The sequence below is a fragment of the Papaver somniferum genome, chromosome 1 (assembly GCF_003573695.1).
Source record: "Papaver somniferum cultivar HN1 chromosome 1, ASM357369v1, whole genome shotgun sequence".
Taxonomy (NCBI): Eukaryota; Viridiplantae; Streptophyta; class Magnoliopsida; order Ranunculales; family Papaveraceae; genus Papaver; species Papaver somniferum.
Window position 1 is genome coordinate 3493328 of NC_039358.1, and position 17572 is coordinate 3510899.

At 37.6% G+C, this 17572-nt stretch overlaps 35 non-coding genes across 35 annotated transcripts; all 35 read right to left on the minus strand.

Moving 5' to 3' along the window:
• Positions 1-368: 368 nt before the first annotated feature.
• On the minus strand, positions 369-487 carry LOC113342876. Its single transcript, XR_003356898.1, has one exon. It is a non-coding gene; the product is annotated as a 5S ribosomal RNA (ribosomal RNA).
• Positions 488-867: 380 nt separating this feature from the next.
• LOC113344790 lies at positions 868-986 on the minus strand. Its single transcript, XR_003357917.1, has one exon. It is a non-coding gene; the product is annotated as a 5S ribosomal RNA (ribosomal RNA).
• A 380-nt stretch (positions 987-1366) lies between these two features.
• LOC113343666 lies at positions 1367-1485 on the minus strand. The gene has a single exon (XR_003357358.1). It is a non-coding gene; the product is annotated as a 5S ribosomal RNA (ribosomal RNA).
• A 379-nt stretch (positions 1486-1864) lies between these two features.
• On the minus strand, positions 1865-1983 carry LOC113343376. The gene has a single exon (XR_003357212.1). It is a non-coding gene; the product is annotated as a 5S ribosomal RNA (ribosomal RNA).
• A 380-nt stretch (positions 1984-2363) lies between these two features.
• LOC113343115 lies at positions 2364-2482 on the minus strand. Its single transcript, XR_003357041.1, has one exon. It is a non-coding gene; the product is annotated as a 5S ribosomal RNA (ribosomal RNA).
• Positions 2483-2862: 380 nt separating this feature from the next.
• On the minus strand, positions 2863-2981 carry LOC113344031. Its single transcript, XR_003357552.1, has one exon. It is a non-coding gene; the product is annotated as a 5S ribosomal RNA (ribosomal RNA).
• A 377-nt stretch (positions 2982-3358) lies between these two features.
• Positions 3359-3477, minus strand: LOC113343531. Its single transcript, XR_003357287.1, has one exon. It is a non-coding gene; the product is annotated as a 5S ribosomal RNA (ribosomal RNA).
• A 381-nt stretch (positions 3478-3858) lies between these two features.
• LOC113343382 lies at positions 3859-3977 on the minus strand. The gene has a single exon (XR_003357218.1). It is a non-coding gene; the product is annotated as a 5S ribosomal RNA (ribosomal RNA).
• A 381-nt stretch (positions 3978-4358) lies between these two features.
• On the minus strand, positions 4359-4477 carry LOC113344854. The gene has a single exon (XR_003357929.1). It is a non-coding gene; the product is annotated as a 5S ribosomal RNA (ribosomal RNA).
• Positions 4478-4856: 379 nt separating this feature from the next.
• LOC113343457 lies at positions 4857-4975 on the minus strand. The gene has a single exon (XR_003357263.1). It is a non-coding gene; the product is annotated as a 5S ribosomal RNA (ribosomal RNA).
• Positions 4976-5355: 380 nt separating this feature from the next.
• Positions 5356-5474, minus strand: LOC113344074. The gene has a single exon (XR_003357648.1). It is a non-coding gene; the product is annotated as a 5S ribosomal RNA (ribosomal RNA).
• A 379-nt stretch (positions 5475-5853) lies between these two features.
• On the minus strand, positions 5854-5972 carry LOC113343450. The gene has a single exon (XR_003357255.1). It is a non-coding gene; the product is annotated as a 5S ribosomal RNA (ribosomal RNA).
• Positions 5973-6350: 378 nt separating this feature from the next.
• LOC113344142 lies at positions 6351-6469 on the minus strand. The gene has a single exon (XR_003357671.1). It is a non-coding gene; the product is annotated as a 5S ribosomal RNA (ribosomal RNA).
• A 378-nt stretch (positions 6470-6847) lies between these two features.
• Positions 6848-6966, minus strand: LOC113343390. Its single transcript, XR_003357226.1, has one exon. It is a non-coding gene; the product is annotated as a 5S ribosomal RNA (ribosomal RNA).
• A 381-nt stretch (positions 6967-7347) lies between these two features.
• On the minus strand, positions 7348-7466 carry LOC113343669. The gene has a single exon (XR_003357359.1). It is a non-coding gene; the product is annotated as a 5S ribosomal RNA (ribosomal RNA).
• A 379-nt stretch (positions 7467-7845) lies between these two features.
• LOC113344918 lies at positions 7846-7964 on the minus strand. Its single transcript, XR_003357945.1, has one exon. It is a non-coding gene; the product is annotated as a 5S ribosomal RNA (ribosomal RNA).
• A 380-nt stretch (positions 7965-8344) lies between these two features.
• Positions 8345-8463, minus strand: LOC113343539. The gene has a single exon (XR_003357289.1). It is a non-coding gene; the product is annotated as a 5S ribosomal RNA (ribosomal RNA).
• Positions 8464-8840: 377 nt separating this feature from the next.
• LOC113343544 lies at positions 8841-8959 on the minus strand. Its single transcript, XR_003357290.1, has one exon. It is a non-coding gene; the product is annotated as a 5S ribosomal RNA (ribosomal RNA).
• Positions 8960-9338: 379 nt separating this feature from the next.
• On the minus strand, positions 9339-9457 carry LOC113343401. Its single transcript, XR_003357230.1, has one exon. It is a non-coding gene; the product is annotated as a 5S ribosomal RNA (ribosomal RNA).
• A 380-nt stretch (positions 9458-9837) lies between these two features.
• Positions 9838-9956, minus strand: LOC113343121. Its single transcript, XR_003357045.1, has one exon. It is a non-coding gene; the product is annotated as a 5S ribosomal RNA (ribosomal RNA).
• A 379-nt stretch (positions 9957-10335) lies between these two features.
• Positions 10336-10454, minus strand: LOC113343654. The gene has a single exon (XR_003357354.1). It is a non-coding gene; the product is annotated as a 5S ribosomal RNA (ribosomal RNA).
• A 381-nt stretch (positions 10455-10835) lies between these two features.
• Positions 10836-10954, minus strand: LOC113344981. Its single transcript, XR_003357971.1, has one exon. It is a non-coding gene; the product is annotated as a 5S ribosomal RNA (ribosomal RNA).
• A 380-nt stretch (positions 10955-11334) lies between these two features.
• On the minus strand, positions 11335-11453 carry LOC113345038. The gene has a single exon (XR_003357978.1). It is a non-coding gene; the product is annotated as a 5S ribosomal RNA (ribosomal RNA).
• A 380-nt stretch (positions 11454-11833) lies between these two features.
• On the minus strand, positions 11834-11952 carry LOC113343191. The gene has a single exon (XR_003357091.1). It is a non-coding gene; the product is annotated as a 5S ribosomal RNA (ribosomal RNA).
• A 380-nt stretch (positions 11953-12332) lies between these two features.
• LOC113343025 lies at positions 12333-12451 on the minus strand. The gene has a single exon (XR_003356986.1). It is a non-coding gene; the product is annotated as a 5S ribosomal RNA (ribosomal RNA).
• A 380-nt stretch (positions 12452-12831) lies between these two features.
• LOC113345121 lies at positions 12832-12950 on the minus strand. Its single transcript, XR_003358008.1, has one exon. It is a non-coding gene; the product is annotated as a 5S ribosomal RNA (ribosomal RNA).
• A 380-nt stretch (positions 12951-13330) lies between these two features.
• LOC113343411 lies at positions 13331-13449 on the minus strand. The gene has a single exon (XR_003357236.1). It is a non-coding gene; the product is annotated as a 5S ribosomal RNA (ribosomal RNA).
• Positions 13450-13828: 379 nt separating this feature from the next.
• LOC113344260 lies at positions 13829-13947 on the minus strand. Its single transcript, XR_003357722.1, has one exon. It is a non-coding gene; the product is annotated as a 5S ribosomal RNA (ribosomal RNA).
• A 381-nt stretch (positions 13948-14328) lies between these two features.
• On the minus strand, positions 14329-14447 carry LOC113345196. Its single transcript, XR_003358043.1, has one exon. It is a non-coding gene; the product is annotated as a 5S ribosomal RNA (ribosomal RNA).
• Positions 14448-14827: 380 nt separating this feature from the next.
• Positions 14828-14946, minus strand: LOC113343246. The gene has a single exon (XR_003357127.1). It is a non-coding gene; the product is annotated as a 5S ribosomal RNA (ribosomal RNA).
• Positions 14947-15324: 378 nt separating this feature from the next.
• On the minus strand, positions 15325-15443 carry LOC113343007. The gene has a single exon (XR_003356980.1). It is a non-coding gene; the product is annotated as a 5S ribosomal RNA (ribosomal RNA).
• A 379-nt stretch (positions 15444-15822) lies between these two features.
• On the minus strand, positions 15823-15941 carry LOC113343904. Its single transcript, XR_003357461.1, has one exon. It is a non-coding gene; the product is annotated as a 5S ribosomal RNA (ribosomal RNA).
• Positions 15942-16322: 381 nt separating this feature from the next.
• Positions 16323-16441, minus strand: LOC113345241. The gene has a single exon (XR_003358044.1). It is a non-coding gene; the product is annotated as a 5S ribosomal RNA (ribosomal RNA).
• Positions 16442-16821: 380 nt separating this feature from the next.
• LOC113345253 lies at positions 16822-16940 on the minus strand. The gene has a single exon (XR_003358047.1). It is a non-coding gene; the product is annotated as a 5S ribosomal RNA (ribosomal RNA).
• A 381-nt stretch (positions 16941-17321) lies between these two features.
• Positions 17322-17440, minus strand: LOC113345313. Its single transcript, XR_003358065.1, has one exon. It is a non-coding gene; the product is annotated as a 5S ribosomal RNA (ribosomal RNA).
• Positions 17441-17572: the final 132 nt, after the last annotated feature.

Sequence of the window (17572 nt, forward strand, 5' to 3'; positions counted from 1 at the left end):
TAGTTTTACTACTTAACACGTCTCCAATGTGTTGGCTCGATCCGTCTAACGCCTATTAATTCTTCGTGGAAAGTCCGATCGGGACAAGTGATGACTCGTTGGAAACCTTACGGTGAGGAGATTGTTTTGGAGCAGTTATTCTGAATAATTAACATCTTTTTAATAGTTTTTTTAGTGAAAATACATTAAAAATGCATTATAATATTCAATTAAATGCCCGGCGTCCGGGTTTTCAAAAAATTAGAAAATAATTCAAAAGAATTTTTTCCAAAAAGATAAAGTCCTCGTGAAAACAAATATATTTCACTACTCGTCGCTGCCCTTCATTAGACAAATCGGCAAAAAAAATGGCAAAAAAAAACAAAAAAGGCAATCAACACGAGGACTTCCCAAGAGGTCACCCATCTTAGTACTACTCTCGCCCAAGCACGCTTAACTGCAGAGTTCTGATGGGTTCTGGTGCATTAGTGCTGGTATGATCGATTGTTGAAAGGATCTTACTAGTTTTACTACTTAACACGTCTCCAATGTGTTGGCTCGATCCGTCTAACGCCTATTAATTCTTCGTGGAAAGTCCGATCGGGACAAGTGATGACTCGTTGGAAACCTTACGGTGAGGAGATTGTTTTGGAGCAGTTATTCTGAATAATTAACATCTTTTTAATAGTTTTTTAGTGAAAATACATTAAAAATGCATTATAATATTCAATTAAATGCCCGGCGTCCGGGTTTTCAAAAAATTAGAAAATAATTCAAAAGAATTTTTTCCAAAAAGATAAAGTTCTCGTGAAAACAAATATATTTCACTACTCGTCGCTGCCCTTCATTAGACAAATCGGCAAAAAAAATGGCAAAAAAACAAAAAAAGGCAATCAACACGAGGACTTCCCAAGAGGTCACCCATCTTAGTACTACTCTCGCCCAAGCACGCTTAACTGCAGAGTTCTGATGGGTTCTGGTGCATTAGTGCTGGTATGATCGATTGCTGAAAGGATCTTACTAGTTTTACTACTTAACACGTCTCCAATGTGTTGGCTCGATCCGTCTAACGCCTATTAATTCTTCGTGGAAAGTCCGATCGGGACAAGTGATGACTCGTTGGAAACCTTACGGTGAGGAGATTGTTTTGGAGCAGTTATTCTGAATAATTAACATCTTTTTAATAGTTTTTTTAGTGAAAATACATTAAAATGCATTATAATATTCAATTAAATGCCCGGCGTCCGGGTTTTCAAAAAATTAGAAAATAATTCAAAAGAATTTTTTCCAAAAAGATAAAGTCCTCGTGAAAACAAATATATTTCACTACTCGTCGCTGCCCTTTATTAGACAAATCGGCAAAAAAAATGGCAAAAAAAACAAAAAAGGCAATAAACACGAGGACTTCCCAAGAGGTCACCCATCTTAGTACTACTCTCGCCCAAGCACGCTTAACTGCAGAGTTCTGATGGGTTCTGGTGCATTAGTGCTGGTATGATCGATTGTTGAAAGGATCTTACTAGTTTTACTACTTAACACGTCTCCAATGTGTTGGCTCGATCCGTCTAACGCCTATTAATTCTTCGTGGAAAGTCCGATCGGGACAAGTGATGACTCGTTGGAAACCTTACGGCGAGGAGATTGTTTTGGAGCAGTTATTCTGAATAATTAACATCTTTTTAATAGTTTATTTAGTGAAAATACATTAAAAATGCATTATAATATTCAATTAAATGCCCGGCGTCCGGGTTTTCAACAAATTAGAAAATAATTCAAAATAATTTTGTCCAAAAAGATAAAGTCCTCGTGAAAACAAATATATTTCACTACTCGTCTCTGCCCTTCATTAGACAAATCGGAAAAAAAATGGCAAAAAAACAAAAAAGGCAATCAACACGAGGACTTCCCAAGAGGTCACCCATCTTAGTACTACTCTCGCCCAACCACGCTTAACTGCAGAGTTCTGATGGGTTCTGGTGCATTAGTGCTGGTATGATCGATTGCTGAAAGGATCTTACTAGTTTTACTACTTAACACGTCTCCAATGTGTTGGCTCGATCCGTCTAACGCCTATTAATTCTTCGTGGAAAGTCCGATCGGGACAAGTGATGACTCGTTGGAAACCTTACGGCGAGGAGATTGTTTTGGAGCAGTTATTCTGAATAATTAACATCTTTTTAATAGTTTTTTTAGTGAAAACACATTAAAAATGCATTATAATATTCAATTAAATTCCCGGCGTCCGGGTTTTCAACAAATTAGAAAATAATTCAAAAGAATTTTGTCCAAAAAGATAAAGTCCTCGTGAAAACAAATATATTTCACTACTCGTCGCTGCCCTTCATTAGACAAATCGGCAAAAAAAATGGCAAAAAAACAAAAAAGGCAATCAACACGAGGACTTCCCAAGAGGTCACCCATCTTAGTACTACTCTCGCCCAAGCACGCTTAACTGCAGAGTTCTGATGGGTTCTTGTGCATTAGTGCTGGTATGATCGATTGCTGAAAGGATCTTACTAGTTTTACTACTTAACACGTCTCCAATGTGTTGGCTCGATCCGTCTAACGCCTATTAATTCTTCGTGGAAAGTCCGATCGGGACAAGTGATGACTCGTTGGAAACCTTACGGTGAGGAGATTGTTTTGGAGCAGTTATTCTGAATAATTAACATCTTTTTAATAGTTTTTTTAGTGAAAATACATTAAAATGCATTATAATATTCAATTAAATGCCCGGCGTCCGGGTTTTCAAAAAATTAGAAAATAATTCAAAAGAATTTTTTCCAAAAAGATAAAGTCCTCGTGAAAACAAATATATTTCACTACTCGTCGCTGCCCTTCATTAGACAAATCGGCAAAAAAAATGGCAAAAAAAACAAAAAAGGGAATAAACACGAGGACTTCCCAAGAGGTCACCCATCTTAGTACTACTCTCGCCCAAGCACGCTTAACTGCAGAGTTCTGATGGGTTCTGGTGCATTAGTGCTGGTATGATCGATTGTTGAAAGGATCTTACTAGTTTTACTACTTAACACGTCTCCAATGTGTTGGCTCGATCCGTCTAACGCCTATTAATTCTTCGTGGAAAGTCCGATCGGGACAAGTGATGACTCGTTGGAAACCTTACGGCGAGGAGATTGTTTTGGAGCAGTTATTCTGAATAATTAACATCTTTTTAATAGTTTTTTAGTGAAAATACATTAAAATGCATTATAATATTCAATTAAATGCCCGGCGTCCGGGTTTTCAAAAAATTAGAAAATAATTCAAAAGAATTTTGTCCAAAAAGATAAAGTCCTCGTGAAAACAAATATATTTCACTACTCGTCGCTGCCCTTCATTAGACAAATCGGCAAAAAAATGGCAAAAAAACAAAAAAGGCAATCAACACGAGGACTTCCCAAGAGGTCACCCATCTTAGTACTACTCTCGCCCAAGCACGCTTAACTGCAGAGTTCTGATGGGTTCTTGTGCATTAGTGCTGGTATGATCGATTGTTGAAAGGATCTTACTAGTTTTACTACTTAACACGTCTCCAATGTGTTGGCTCGATCCGTCTAACGCCTATTAATTCTTCGTGGAAAGTCCGATCGGGACAAGTGATGACTCGTTGGAAACCTTACGGCGAGGAGATTGTTTTGGAGCAGTTATTCTGAATAATTAACATCTTTTTAATAGTTTATTTAGTGAAAATACATTAAAAATGCATTATAATATTCAATTAAATGCCCGGCGTCCGGGTTTTCAACAAATTAGAAAATAATTCAAAAGAATTTTGTCCAAAAAGATAAAGTCCTCGTGAAAACAAATATATTTCACTACTCGTCTCTGCCCTTCATTAGACAAATCGGAAAAAAAAATGGCAAAAAAAACAAAAAAGGCAATCAACACGAGGACTTCCCAAGAGGTCACCCATCTTAGTACTACTCTCGCCCAACCACGCTTAACTGCAGAGTTCTGATGGGTTCTGGTGCATTAGTGCTGGTATGATCGATTGCTGAAAGGATCTTACTAGTTTTACTACTTAACACGTCTCCAATGTGTTGGCTCGATCCGTCTAACGCCTATTAATTCTTCGTGGAAAGTCCGATCGGGACAAGTGATGACTCGTTGGAAACCTTACGGTGAGGAGATTGTTTTGGAGCAGTTATTCTGAATAATTAACATTTTTTAATAGTTTTTTTAGTGAAAATACATTAAAAATGCATTATAATATTCAATTAAATGCCCGGCGTCCGGGTTTTCAAAAAATTAGAAAAGAATTCAAAAGAATTTTTTCCAAAAAGATAAAGTTCTCGTGAAAACAAATATATTTCACTACTCGTCGCTGCCCTTCATTAGACAAATCGGCAAAAAAAAATGGCAAAAAAACAAAAAAAGGCAATCAACACGAGGACTTCCCAAGAGGTCACCCATCTTAGTACTACTCTCGCCCAAGCACGCTTAACTGCAGAGTTCTGATGGGTTCTGGTGCATTAGTGCTGGTATGATCGATTGCTGAAAGGATCTTACTAGTTTTACTACTTAACACGTCTCCAATGTGTTGGCTCGATCCGTCTAACGCCTATTAATTCTTCGTGGAAAGTCCGATCGGGACAAGTGATGACTCGTTGGAAACCTTACGGCGAGGAGATTGTTTTGGAGCAGTTATTCTGAATAATTAACATCTTTTTAATAGTTTTTTAGTGAAAATACATTAAAAATGCATTATAATATTCAATTAAATGCCCGGCGTCCGGGTTTTCAAAAAATTAGAAAATAATTCAAAAGAATTTTGTCCAAAAAGATAAAGTCCTCGTGAAAACAAATATATTTCACTACTCGTCGCTGCCCTTCATTAGACAAATCGGCAAAAAAAATGGCAAAAAAACAAAAAAGGCAATCAACACGAGGACTTCCCAAGAGGTCACCCATCTTAGTACTACTCTCGCCCAAGCACACTTAACTGCAGAGTTTTGATGGGTTCTGGTGCATTAGTGCTGGTATGATCGATTGCTGAAAGGATCTTACCAGTTTTACTACTTAACACGTCTCCAATGTGTTGGCTCGATCCGTCTAACGCCTATTAATTCTTCGTGGAAAGTCCGATCGGGACAAGTGATGACTCGTTGGAAACCTTACGGCGAGGAGATTGTTTTGGAGCAGTTATTCTGAATAATTAACATCTTTTTAATAGTTTTTTTAGTGAAAATACATTAAAAATGCATTATAATATTCAATTAAATGCCCGGCGTCCGGGTTTTCAAAAAATTAGAAAATAATTCAAAAGAATTTTTTCCAAAAAGATAAAGTCCTCGTGAAAACAAATATATTTCACTACTCGTCGCTGCCCTTCATTAGACAAATCGGCAAAAAAAATGGCAAAAAAACAAAAAAGGCAATCAACACGAGGACTTCCCAAGAGGTCACCCATCTTAGTACTACTCTCTCCCAAGCACGCTTAACTGCAGAGTTCTGATGGGTTCTTGTGCATTAGTGCTGGTATGATCGATTGTTGAAAGGATCTTACTAGTTTTACTACTTAACACGTCTCCAATGTGTTGGCTCGATCCGTCTAACGCCTATTAATTCTTCGTGGAAAGTCCGATCGGGACAAGTGATGACTCGTTGGAAACCTTACGGCGAGGAGATTGTTTTGGAGCAGTTATTCTGAATAATTAACATCTTTTTAATAGTTTATTTAGTGAAAATACATTAAAAATGCATTATAATATTCAATTAAATGCCCGGCGTCCGGGTTTTCAACAAATTAGAAAATAATTCAAAATAATTTTGTCCAAAAAGATAAAGTCCTCGTGAAAACAAATATATTTCACTACTCGTCTATGCCCTTCATTAGACAAATCGGAAAAAAAATGGCAAAAAAACAAAAAAGGCAATCAACACGAGGACTTCCCAAGAGGTCACCCATCTTAGTACTACTCTCGCCCAACCACGCTTAACTACAGAGTTCTGATGGGTTCTGGTGCATTAGTGCTGGTATGATCGATTGCTGAAAGGATCTTACTAGTTTTACTACTTAACACGTCTCCAATGTGTTGGCTCGATCCGTCTAACGCCTATTAATTCTTCGTGGAAAGTCCGATCGGGACAAGTGATGACTCGTTGGAAACCTTACGGCGAGGAGATTGTTTTGGAGCAGATATTCTGAATAATTAACATCTTTTTAATAGTTTTTTAGTGAAAATACATTAAAATGCATTATAATATTCAATTAAATGCCCGGCGTCCGGGTTTTCAAAAAATTAGAAAATAATTCAAAAGAATTTTGTCCAAAAAGATAAAGTCCTCGTGAAAACAAATATATTTCACTACTCGTCGCTGCCCTTCATTAGACAAATCGGCAAAAAAAATGGCAAAAAAACAAAAAAGGCAATCAACACGAGGACTTCCCAAGAGGTCACCCATCTTAGTACTACTCTCGCCCAAGCACGCTTAACTGCAGAGTTATGATGGGTTCTTGTGCATTAGTGCTGGTATGATCGATTGTTGAAAGGATCTTACTAGTTTTACTACTTAACACGTCTCCAATGTGTTGGCTCGATCCGTCTAACGCCTATTAATTCTTCGTGGAAAGTCCGATCGGGACAAGTGATGACTCGTTGGAAACCTTACGGCGAGGAGATTGTTTTGGAGCAGTTATTCTGAATAATTAACATCTTTTAATAGTTTATTTAGTGAAAATACATTAAAAATGCATTATAATATTCAATTAAATGCCCGGCGTCCGGGTTTTCAACAAATTAGAAAATAATTCAAAATAATTTTGTCCAAAAAGATAAAGTCCTCGTGAAAACAAATATATTTCACTACTCGTCTCTGCCCTTCATTAGATAAATCGGAAAAAAAATGGCAAAAAAACAAAAAAGGCAATCAACACGAGGACTTCCCAAGAGGTCACCCATCTTAGTACTACTCTCGCCCAACCACGCTTAACTGCAGAGTTCTGATGGGTTCTGGTGCATTAGTGCTGGTATGATCGATTGCTGAAAGGATCTTACTAGTTTTACTACTTAACACGTCTCCAATGTGTTGGCTCGATCCGTCTAACGCCTATTAATTCTTCGTGGAAAGTCCGATCGGGACAAGTGATGACTCGTTGGAAACCTTACGGTGAGGAGATTGTTTTGGAGCAGTTATTCTGAATAATTAACATCTTTTTAATAGTTTTTTTAGTGAAAATACATTAAAAATGCATTATAATATTCAATTAAATGCCCGGCGTCCGGGTTTTCAAAAAATTAGAAAATAATTCAAAAGAATTTTTTCCAAAAAGATAAAGTCCTCGTGAAAACAAATATATTTCACTACTCGTCGCTGCCCTTCATTAGACAAATCGGCGAAAAAAATGGCAAAAAAAACAAAAAAGGCAATAAACACGAGGACTTCCCAAGAGGTCACCCATCTTAGTACTACTCTCGCCCAAGCACGCTTAACTGCAGAGTTCTGATGGGTTCTGGTGCATTAGTGCTGGTATGATCGATTGTTGAAAGGATCTTACTAGTTTTACTACTTAACACGTCTCCAATATGTTGGCTCGATCCGTCTAACGCCTATTAATTCTTCGTGGAAAGTCCGATCGGGACAAGTGATGACTCGTTGGAAACCTTACGGCGAGGAGATTGTTTTGGAGCAGTTATTCTGAATAATTAACATCTTTTTAATAGTTTTTTAGTGATAATACATTAAAAATGCATTATAATATTCAATTAAATGCCCGGCGTCCGGGTTTTCAAAAAATTAGAAAATAATTCAAAAGAATTTTGTCCAAAAAGATAAAGTCCTCGTGAAAACAAATATATTTCACTACTCGTCGCTGCCCTTCATTAGACAAATCGGCAAAAAAAATGGCAAAAAAACAAAAAAGGCAATCAACACGAGGACTTCCCAAGAGGTCACCCATCTTAGTACTACTCTCGCCCAAGCACGCTTAACTGCAGAGTTCTGATGGGTTCTGGTGCATTAGTGCTGGTATGATCGATTGCTGAAAGGATCTTACTAGTTTTACTACTTAACACGTCTCCAATGTGTTGGCTCGATCCGTCTAACGCCTATTAATTCTTCGTGGAAAGTCCGATCGGGACAAGTGATGACTCGTTGGAAACCTTAAGGCGAGGAGATTGTTTTGGAGCAGTTATTCTGAATAATTAACATCTTTTTAATAGTTTTTTTAGTGAAAATACATTAAAAATGCATTATAATATTCAATTAAATGCCCGGCGTCCGGGTTTTCAAAAAATTAGAAAATAATTCAAAAGAATTTTGTCCAAAAAGATAAAGTCCTCGTGAAAACAAATATATTTCACTACTCGTCGCTGCCCTTCATTAGACAAATTGGCAAAAAAAATGGCAAAAAAACAAAAAAGGCAATCAACACGAGGACTTCCCAAGAGGTCACCCATCTTAGTACTACTCTCGCCCAAGCACGCTTAACTGCAGAGTTCTGATGGGTTCTTGTGCATTAGTGCTGGTATGATCGATTGTTGAAAGGATCTTACTAGTTTTACTACTTAACACGTCTCCAATGTGTTGGCTCGATCCGTCTAACGCCTATTAATTCTTCGTGGAAAGTCCGATCGGGACAAGTGATGACTCGTTGGAAACCTTACGGCGAGGAGATTGTTTTGGAGCAGTTATTCTGAATAATTAACATCTTTTTAATAGTTTTTTAGTGAAAATACATTAAAATGCATTATAATATTCAATTAAATGCCCGGCGTCCGGGTTTTCAAAAAATTAGAAAATAATTCAAAAGAATTTTGTCCAAAAAGATAAAGTCCTCGTGAAAACAAATATATTTCACTACTCGTCGCTGCCCTTCATTAGACAAATCGGCAAAAAAATGGCAAAAAAACAAAAAAGGCAATCAACACGAGGACTTCCCAAGAGGTCACCCATCTTAGTACTACTCTCGCCCAAGCACGCTTAACTGCAGAGTTCTGATGGGTTCTTGTGCATTAGTGCTGGTATGATCGATTGTTGAAAGGATCTTACTAGTTTTACTACTTAACACGTCTCCAATGTGTTGGCTCGATCCGTCTAACGCCTATTAATTCTTCGTGGAAAGTCCGATCGGGACAAGTGATGACTCGTTGGAAACCTTACGGCGAGGAGATTGTTTTGGAGCAGTTATTCTGAATAATTAACATCTTTTTAATAGTTTATTTAGTGAAAATACATTAAAAATGCATTATAATATTCAATTAAATGCCCGGCGTCCGGGTTTTCAACAAATTAGAAAATAATTCAAAATAATTTTGTCCAAAAAGATAAAGTCCTCGTGAAAACAAATATATTTCACTACTCGTCTCTGCCCTTCATTAGACAAATCGGAAAAAAAATGGCAAAAAAACAAAAAAGGCAATCAACACGAGGACTTCCCAAGAGGTCACCCATCTTAGTACTACTCTCGCCCAACCACGCTTAACTGCAGAGTTCTGATGGGTTCTGGTGCATTAGTGCTGGTATGATCGATTGCTGAAAGGATCTTACTAGTTTTACTACTTAACACGTCTCCAATGTGTTGGCTCGATCCGTCTAACGCCTATTAATTCTTCGTGGAAAGTCCGATCGGGACAAGTGATGACTCGTTGGAAACCTTACGGCGAGGAGATTGTTTTGGAGCAGTTATTCTGAATAATTAACATCTTTTTAATAGTTTTTTTAGTGAAAACACATTAAAAATGCATTATAATATTCAATTAAATTCCCGGCGTCCGGGTTTTCAACAAATTAGAAAATAATTCAAAAGAATTTTGTCCAAAAAGATAAAGTCCTCGTGAAAACAAATATATTTCACTACTCGTCGCTGCCCTTCATTAGACAAATCGGCAAAAAAAATGGCAAAAAAACAAAAAAGGCAATCAACACGAGGACTTCCCAAGAGGTCACCCATCTTAGTACTACTCTCGCCCAAGCACGCTTAACTGCAGAGTTCTGATGGGTTCTTGTGCATTAGTGCTGGTATGATCGATTGCTGAAAGGATCTTACTAGTTTTACTACTTAACACGTCTCCAATGTGTTGGCTCGATCCGTCTAACGCCTATTAATTCTTCGTGGAAAGTCCGATCGGGACAAGTGATGACTCGTTGGAAACCTTACGGCGAGGAGATTGTTTTGGAGCAGTTATTCTGAATAATTAACATCTTTTTAATAGTTTATTTAGTGAAAATACATTGAAAATGCATTATAATATTCAATTAAATGCCCGGCGTCCGGGTTTTCAACAAATTAGAAAATAATTCAAAATAATTTTGTCCAAAAAGATAAAGTCCTCGTGAAAACAAATATATTTCACTACTCGTCTCTGCCCTTCATTAGACAAATCGGAAAAAAAATGGCAAAAAAACAAAAAAGGCAATCAACACGAGGACTTCCCAAGAGGTCACCCATCTTAGTACTACTCTCGCCCAACCACGCTTAACTACAGAGTTCTGATGGGTTCTGGTGCATTAATGCTGGTATGATCGATTGCTGAAAGGATCTTACTAGTTTTACTACTTAACACGTCTCCAATGTGTTGGCTCGATCCGTCTAACGCCTATTAATTCTTCGTGGAAAGTCCGATCGGGACAAGTGATGACTCATTGGAAACCTTACGGCGAGGAGATTGTTTTGGAGCAGTTATTCTGAATAATTAACATATTTTTAATAGTTTTTTTTAGTGAAAATACATTAAAAATGCATTATAATATTCAATTAAATGCCCTGCGTCCGGGTTTTCAACAAATTAGAAAATAATTCAAAAGAATTTTGTCCAAAAAGATAAAGTCCTCGTGAAAACAAATATATTTCACTACTCGTCGCTGCCCTTCATTAGACAAATCGGCAAAAAAAATGGCAAAAAAACAAAAAAGGCAATCAACACGAGGACTTCCCAAGAGGTCACCCATCTTAGTACTACTCTCGCCCAAGCACGCTTAACTGCAGAGTTCTGATGGGTTCTGGTGCATTAGTGCTGGTATGATCGATTGCTGAAAGGATCTTACTAGTTTTACTACTTAACACGTCTCCAATGTGTTGGCTCGATCCGTCTAACGCCTATTAATTTTCCGTGGAAAGTCCGATCGGGACAAGTGATGACTCGTTGGAAACCTTACGGCGAGGAGATTGTTTTGGAGCAGTTATTCTGAATAATTAACATATTTTTAATAGTTTTTTTAGTGAAAATACATTAAAAATGCATTATAATATTCAATTAAATGCCCGACGTCCGGGTTTTCAACAAATTAGAAAATAATTCAAAAGAATTTTGTCCAAAAAGATAAAGTCCTCGTGAAAACAAATATATTTCACTACTCGTCGCTGCCCTTCATTAGACAAATCGGCAAAAAAAATGGCAAAAAAACAAAAAAGGCAATCAACACGAGGACTTCCCAAGAGGTCACCCATCTTAGTACTACTCTCGCCCAAGCACGCTTAACTGCAGAGTTCTGATGGGTTCTGGTGCATTAGTGCTGGTATGATCGATTGCTGAAAGGATCTTACTAGTTTTACTACTTAACACGTCTCCAATGTGTTGGCTCGATCCGTCTAACGCCTATTAATTTTCCGTGGAAAGTCCGATCGGGACAAGTGATGACTCGTTGGAAACCTTACGGCGAGGAGATTGTTTTGGAGCAGTTATTCTGAATAATTAACATATTTTTAATAGTTTTTTTAGTGAAAATACATTAAAAATGCATTATAATATTCAATTAAATGCCCGGCGTCCGGGTTTTCAACAAATTAGAAAATAATTCAAAAGAATTTTGTCCAAAAAGATAAAGTCCTCGTGAAAACAAATATATTTCACTACTCGTCGCTGCCCTTCATTAGACAAATCGGCAAAAAAAATGGCAAAAAAACAAAAAAGGCAATCAACATGAGGACTTCCCAAGAGGTCACCCATCTTAGTACTACTCTCGCCCAAGCACGCTTAACTGCAGAGTTCTGATGGGTTCTGGTGCATTAGTGCTGGTATGATCGATTGCTGAAAGGATCTTACTAGTTTTACTACTTAACACGTCTCCAATGTGTTGGCTCGATCCGTCTAACGCCTATTAATTTTCCGTGGAAAGTCCGATCGGGACAAGTGATGACTCGTTGGAAACCTTACGGCGAGGAGATTGTTTTGGAGCAGTTATTCTGAATAATTAACATATTTTTAATAGTTTTTTTAGTGAAAATACATTAAAAATGCATTATAATATTCAATTAAATGCCCGGCGTCCGGGTTTTCAACAAATTAGAAAATAATTCAAAAGAATTTTGTCCAAAAAGATAAAGTCCTCGTGAAAACAAATATATTTCACTACTCGTCGCTGCCCTTCATTAGACAAATCGGCAAAAAAAATGGCAAAAAAACAAAAAAGGCAATCAACACGAGGACTTCCCAAGAGGTCACCCATCTTAGTACTACTCTCGCCCAAGCACGCTTAACTGCAGAGTTCTGATGGGTTCTGGTGCATTAGTGCTAGTATGATCAATTGCTGAAAGGATCTTACTAGTTTTACTACTTAACACGTCTCCAATGTGTTGGCTCGATCCGTCTAACGCCTATTAATTTTCCGTGGAAAGTCCGATCGGGACAAGTGATGACTCGTTGGAAACCTTACGGCGAGGAGATTGTTTTGGAGCAGTTATTCTGAATAATTAACATATTTTTAATAGTTTTTTTAGAGAAAATACATTAAAAATGCATTATAATATTCAATTAAATGCCCGGCGTCCGGGTTTTCAACAAATTAGAAAATAATTCAAAAGAATTTTGTCCAAAAAGATAAAGTCCTCCTGAAAACAAATATATTTCACTACTCGTCGCTGCCCTTCATTAGACAAATCGGCAAAAAAAATGGCAAAAAAACAAAAAAGGCAATCAACACGAGGACTTCCCAAGAGGTCACCCATCTTAGTACTACTCTCGCCCAAGCACGCTTAACTGCAGAGTTCTGATGGGTTCTGGTGCATTAGTGCTGGTATGATCGATTGCTGAAAGGATCTTACTAGTTTTACTACTTAACACGTCTCCAATGTGTTGGCTCGATCCGTCTAACGCTTATTAATTCTTCGTGGAAAGTCCGATCGGGACAAGTGATGACTCGTTGGAAACCTTACGGTGAGGAGATTGTTTTGGAGCGGTTATTCTGAATAATTAACATCTTTTTAATAGTTTTTTTAGTGAAAATACATTAAAAATGCATTATAATATTCAACTAAATGCCCGGCGTCCGGGTTTTCAAAAAATTAGAAAATAATTCAAAAGAATTTTTTCCAAAAAGATAAAGTCCTCGTGAAAACAAATATATTTCACTACTCGTCGCTGCCCTTCATTAGACAAATCGGCAAAAAAAATGGCAAAAAAACAAAAAAGGCAATCAACACGAGGACTTCCCAAGAGGTCACCCATCTTAGTACTACTCTCGCCCAACCACGCTTAACTGCAGAGTTCTGATGGGTTCTGGTGCATTAGTGCTGGTATGATCGATTGCTGAAAGGATCTTACTAGTTTTACTACTTAACACGTCTCCAATGTGTTGGCTCGATCCGTCTAACGCCTATTAATTCTTCGTGGAAAGTCCGATCGGGACAAGTGATGACTCGTTGGAAACCTTACGGTGAGGAGATTGTTTTGGAGCAGTTATTCTGAATAATTAACATCTTTTTAATAGTTTTTTTAGTGAAAATACATTAAAAATGCATTATAATATTCAATTAAATGCCCGGCGTCCGGGTTTTCAAAAAATTAGAAAATAATTCAAAAGAATTTTTTCCAAAAAGATAAAGTCCTCGTGAAAACAAATATATTTCACTACTCGTCGCTGCCCTTCATTAGACAAATCGGCAAAAAAATGGCAAAAAAACAAAAAAGGCAATCAACACGAGGACTTCCCAAGAGGTCACCCATCTTAGTACTACTCTCGCCCGAGCACGCTTAACTGCAGAGTTCTGATGGGTACTGGATCATTAGTCCTGGTATGATCGATTGCTGAAAGGATCTTACTAGTTTTACTACTTAACACGTCTCCAATGTGTTGGCTCGATCCGTCTAACGCCTATTAATTCTTCGTGGAAAGTCCGATCGGGACAAGTGATGACTCGTTGGAAACCTTACGGCGAGGAGATTGTTTTGGAGCAGTTATTCTGAATAATTAACATCTTTTTAATAGTTTTTTTAGTGAAAATACATTAAAAATGCATTATAATATTCAATTTTAATGCCCGGCGTCCGGGTTTTCAAAAAATTAGAAAATAATTCAATAAAATTTTGTCCAAAAAGATAAAGTCCTCGTGAAAACAAATATATTTCACTACTCGTCTCTGCCCTTCATTAGACAAATCGGCAAAAAAAATGGCAAAAAAACAAAAAAGGCAATCAACACGAGGACTTCCCAAGAGGTCACCCATCTTAGTACTACTCTCGCCCAAGCACGCTTAACTGCAGAGTTCTGATGGGTTCTGGTGCATTAGTGCTGGTATGATCGATTGCTGAAAGGGTCTTACTAGTTTACTACTTAACACGTCTCCAATGTGTTGGCTCGATCCGTCTAACGCCTATTAATTCTTCGTGGAAAGTCCGATCGGGACAAGTGATGACTCGTTGGAAACCTTACGGCGAGGAGATTGTTTTGGAGCAGTTATTCTGAATAATTAACATCTTTTTAGTAGTTTTTTTAGTGAAAATACATTAAAAATGCATTATAATATTCAATTAAATGCCCGGCGTCCGGGTTTTCAACAAATTAGAAAATAATTCAAAAGAATTTTGTCCAAAAAGATAAAGTCCTCGTGAAAACAAATATATTTCACTACTCGTCGCTGCCCTTCATTAGACAAATCGGCAAAAAGAATGGCAAAAAAAACAAAAAAGGCAATCAACACGAGGACTTCCCAAGAGGTCACCCATCTTAGTACTACTCTCGCCCAAGCACGCTTAACTGCAGAGATCTGATGGGTTCTGGTGCATTAGTGTTGGTATGATCGATTGCTGAAAGGATCTTACCAGTTTTACTACTTAACACGTCTCCAATGTGTTGGCTCGATCCGTCTAACGCCTATTAATTCTTCGTGGAAAGTCCGATCGGGACAAGTGATGACTCGTTGGAAACCTTACGGCGAGGAGATTGTTTTGGAGCAGTTATTCTGAATAATTAACATCTTTTTAATAGTTTTTTAGTGAAAACACATTAAAAATGCATTATAATATTCAATTAAATGCCCGGCGTCCGGGTTTCAACAAATTAGAAAATAATTCAAAAGAATTTTGTCCAAAAAGATAAAGTCCTCGTGAAAACAAATATATTTCACTACTCGTCGCTGCCCTTCATTAGACAAATCGGCAAAAAAAATGGCAAAAAAACAAAAAAGCCAATCAACACGAGGACTTCCCAAGAGGTCACCCATCTTAGTACTACTCTCGCCCAAGCACGCTTAACTGCAGAGTTCTGATGGGTTCTGGTGCATTAGTGCTGGTATGATCGATTGCTGAAAAGATCTTACTAGTTTTACTACTTAACACGTCTCCAATGTGTTGGCTCGATCCGTCTAACGCCTATTAATTCTTCGTGGAAAGTCCGATCGGGACAAGTGATGACTCGTTGGAAACCTTACGGCGAGGAGATTGTTTTGGAGCAGTTATTCTGAACAATCAACAAATTTTTAATAGTTTTTTTAGTGAAAATACATTAAAAATGCATTATAATATTCAATTAAATGCCCGGCGTCCGGGTTTCAACAAATTAGAAAATAATTCAAAAGAATTTTGTCCAAAAAGATAAAGTCCTCGTGAAAACAAATATATTTCACTACTCGTCGCTTCCCTTCATTAGACAAATCGGCAAAAAAAATGGCAAAAAAACAAAAAAGGCAATCAACACAAGGACTTCCCAAGAGGTCACCCATCTTAGTACTACTCTCGCCCAAGCACGCTTAACTGCAGAGTTCTGATGGGTTCTGGATCATTAGTCCTGGTATGATCGATTGCTGAAAGGATCTTACTAGTTTTACTACTTAACACGTCTCCAATGTGTTGGCTCGATCCGTCTAACGCCTATTAATTCTTCGTGGAAAGTCCGATCGGGACAAGTGATGACTCGTTGGAAACCTTACGGCGAGGAGATTGTTTTGGAGCAGTTATTCTGAATAATTAACATATTTTTAATAGTTTTTTTTAGTGAAAATACATTAAAAATGCATTATAATATTCAATTAAATGCCCGGCGTCCGGGTTTTCAACAAATTAGAAAATAATTCAAAAGAATTTTGTCCAAAAAGATAAAGTCCTCGTGAAAACAAATATATTTCACTACTCGTCGCTGCCCTTCATTAGACAAATCGGCAAAAAAAATGGCAAAAAAACAAAAAAGGCAATCAACACGAGGACTTCCCAAGAGGTCACCCATCTTAGTACTACTCTCGCCCAAGCACGCTTAACTGCAGAGTTCTGATGGGTTCTGGTGCATTAGTGCTGGTATGATCGATTGCTGAAAGGATCTTACTAGTTTTACTACTTAACACGTCTCCAATGTGTTGGCTCGATCCGTCTAACGCCTATTAATTCTTCGTGGAAAGTCCGATCGGGACAAGTGATGACTCGTTGGAAACCTTACGCGAGGAGATTGTTTTGGAGCAGTTATTCTGAATAATTAACATATTTTTAATAGTTTTTTTTAGTGAAAATACATTAAAAATGCATTATAATATTCAATTAAATGCCCGGCGTCCGGGTTTTCAACAAATTAGAAAATAATTCAAAAGAATTTTGTCCAAAAAGATAAAGTCCTCGTGAAAACAAATATATTTCACTACTCGTCGCTGCCCTTCATTAGACAAATCGGCAAAAAAAATGGCAAAAAAACAAAAAAGGCAATCAACACGAGGACTTCCCAAGAGGTCACCCATCTTAGTACTACTCTCGCCCAAGCACGCTTAACTGCAGAGTTCTGATGGGTTCTGGTGCATTAGTGCTGGTATGATCGATTGCTGAAAGGATCTTACTAGTTTTACTACTTAACACGTCTCCAATGTGTTGGCTCGATCCGTCTAACGCCTATTAATTCTTCGTGGAAAGTCCGATCGGGACAAGTGATGACTCGTTGGAAACCTTACGGCGAGGAGATTGTTTTGGAGCAGTTATTCTGAATAATTAACATATTTTTAATAGTTTTTTTTAGTGAAAATACATTAAAAATGCATTATAATATTCAATTAAATGCCCGGCGTCCGGGTTTTCAACAAATTAGAAAATAATTCGAAAGAATTTTGTCCAAAAAGATAAAGTCCTCGTGAAAACAAATATATTTCACTACTCGTCGCTGCCCTTCATTAGACAAATCGGCAAAAAAAATGGCAAAAAAACAAAAAAGGCAATCAACACGAGGACTTCCCAAGAGGTCACCCATCTTAGTACTACTCTCGCCCAAGCACGCTTAACTGCAGAGTTCTGATGGGTTCTGGTGCATTAGTGCTGGTATGATCGATTGCTGAAAGGATCTTACTAGTTTTACTACTTAACACGTCTCCAATGTGTTGGCTCGATCCGTCTAACGCCTATTAATTCTTCGTGGAAAGTCCGATCGGGACAAGTGATGACTCGTTGGAAACCTTACGGCGAGG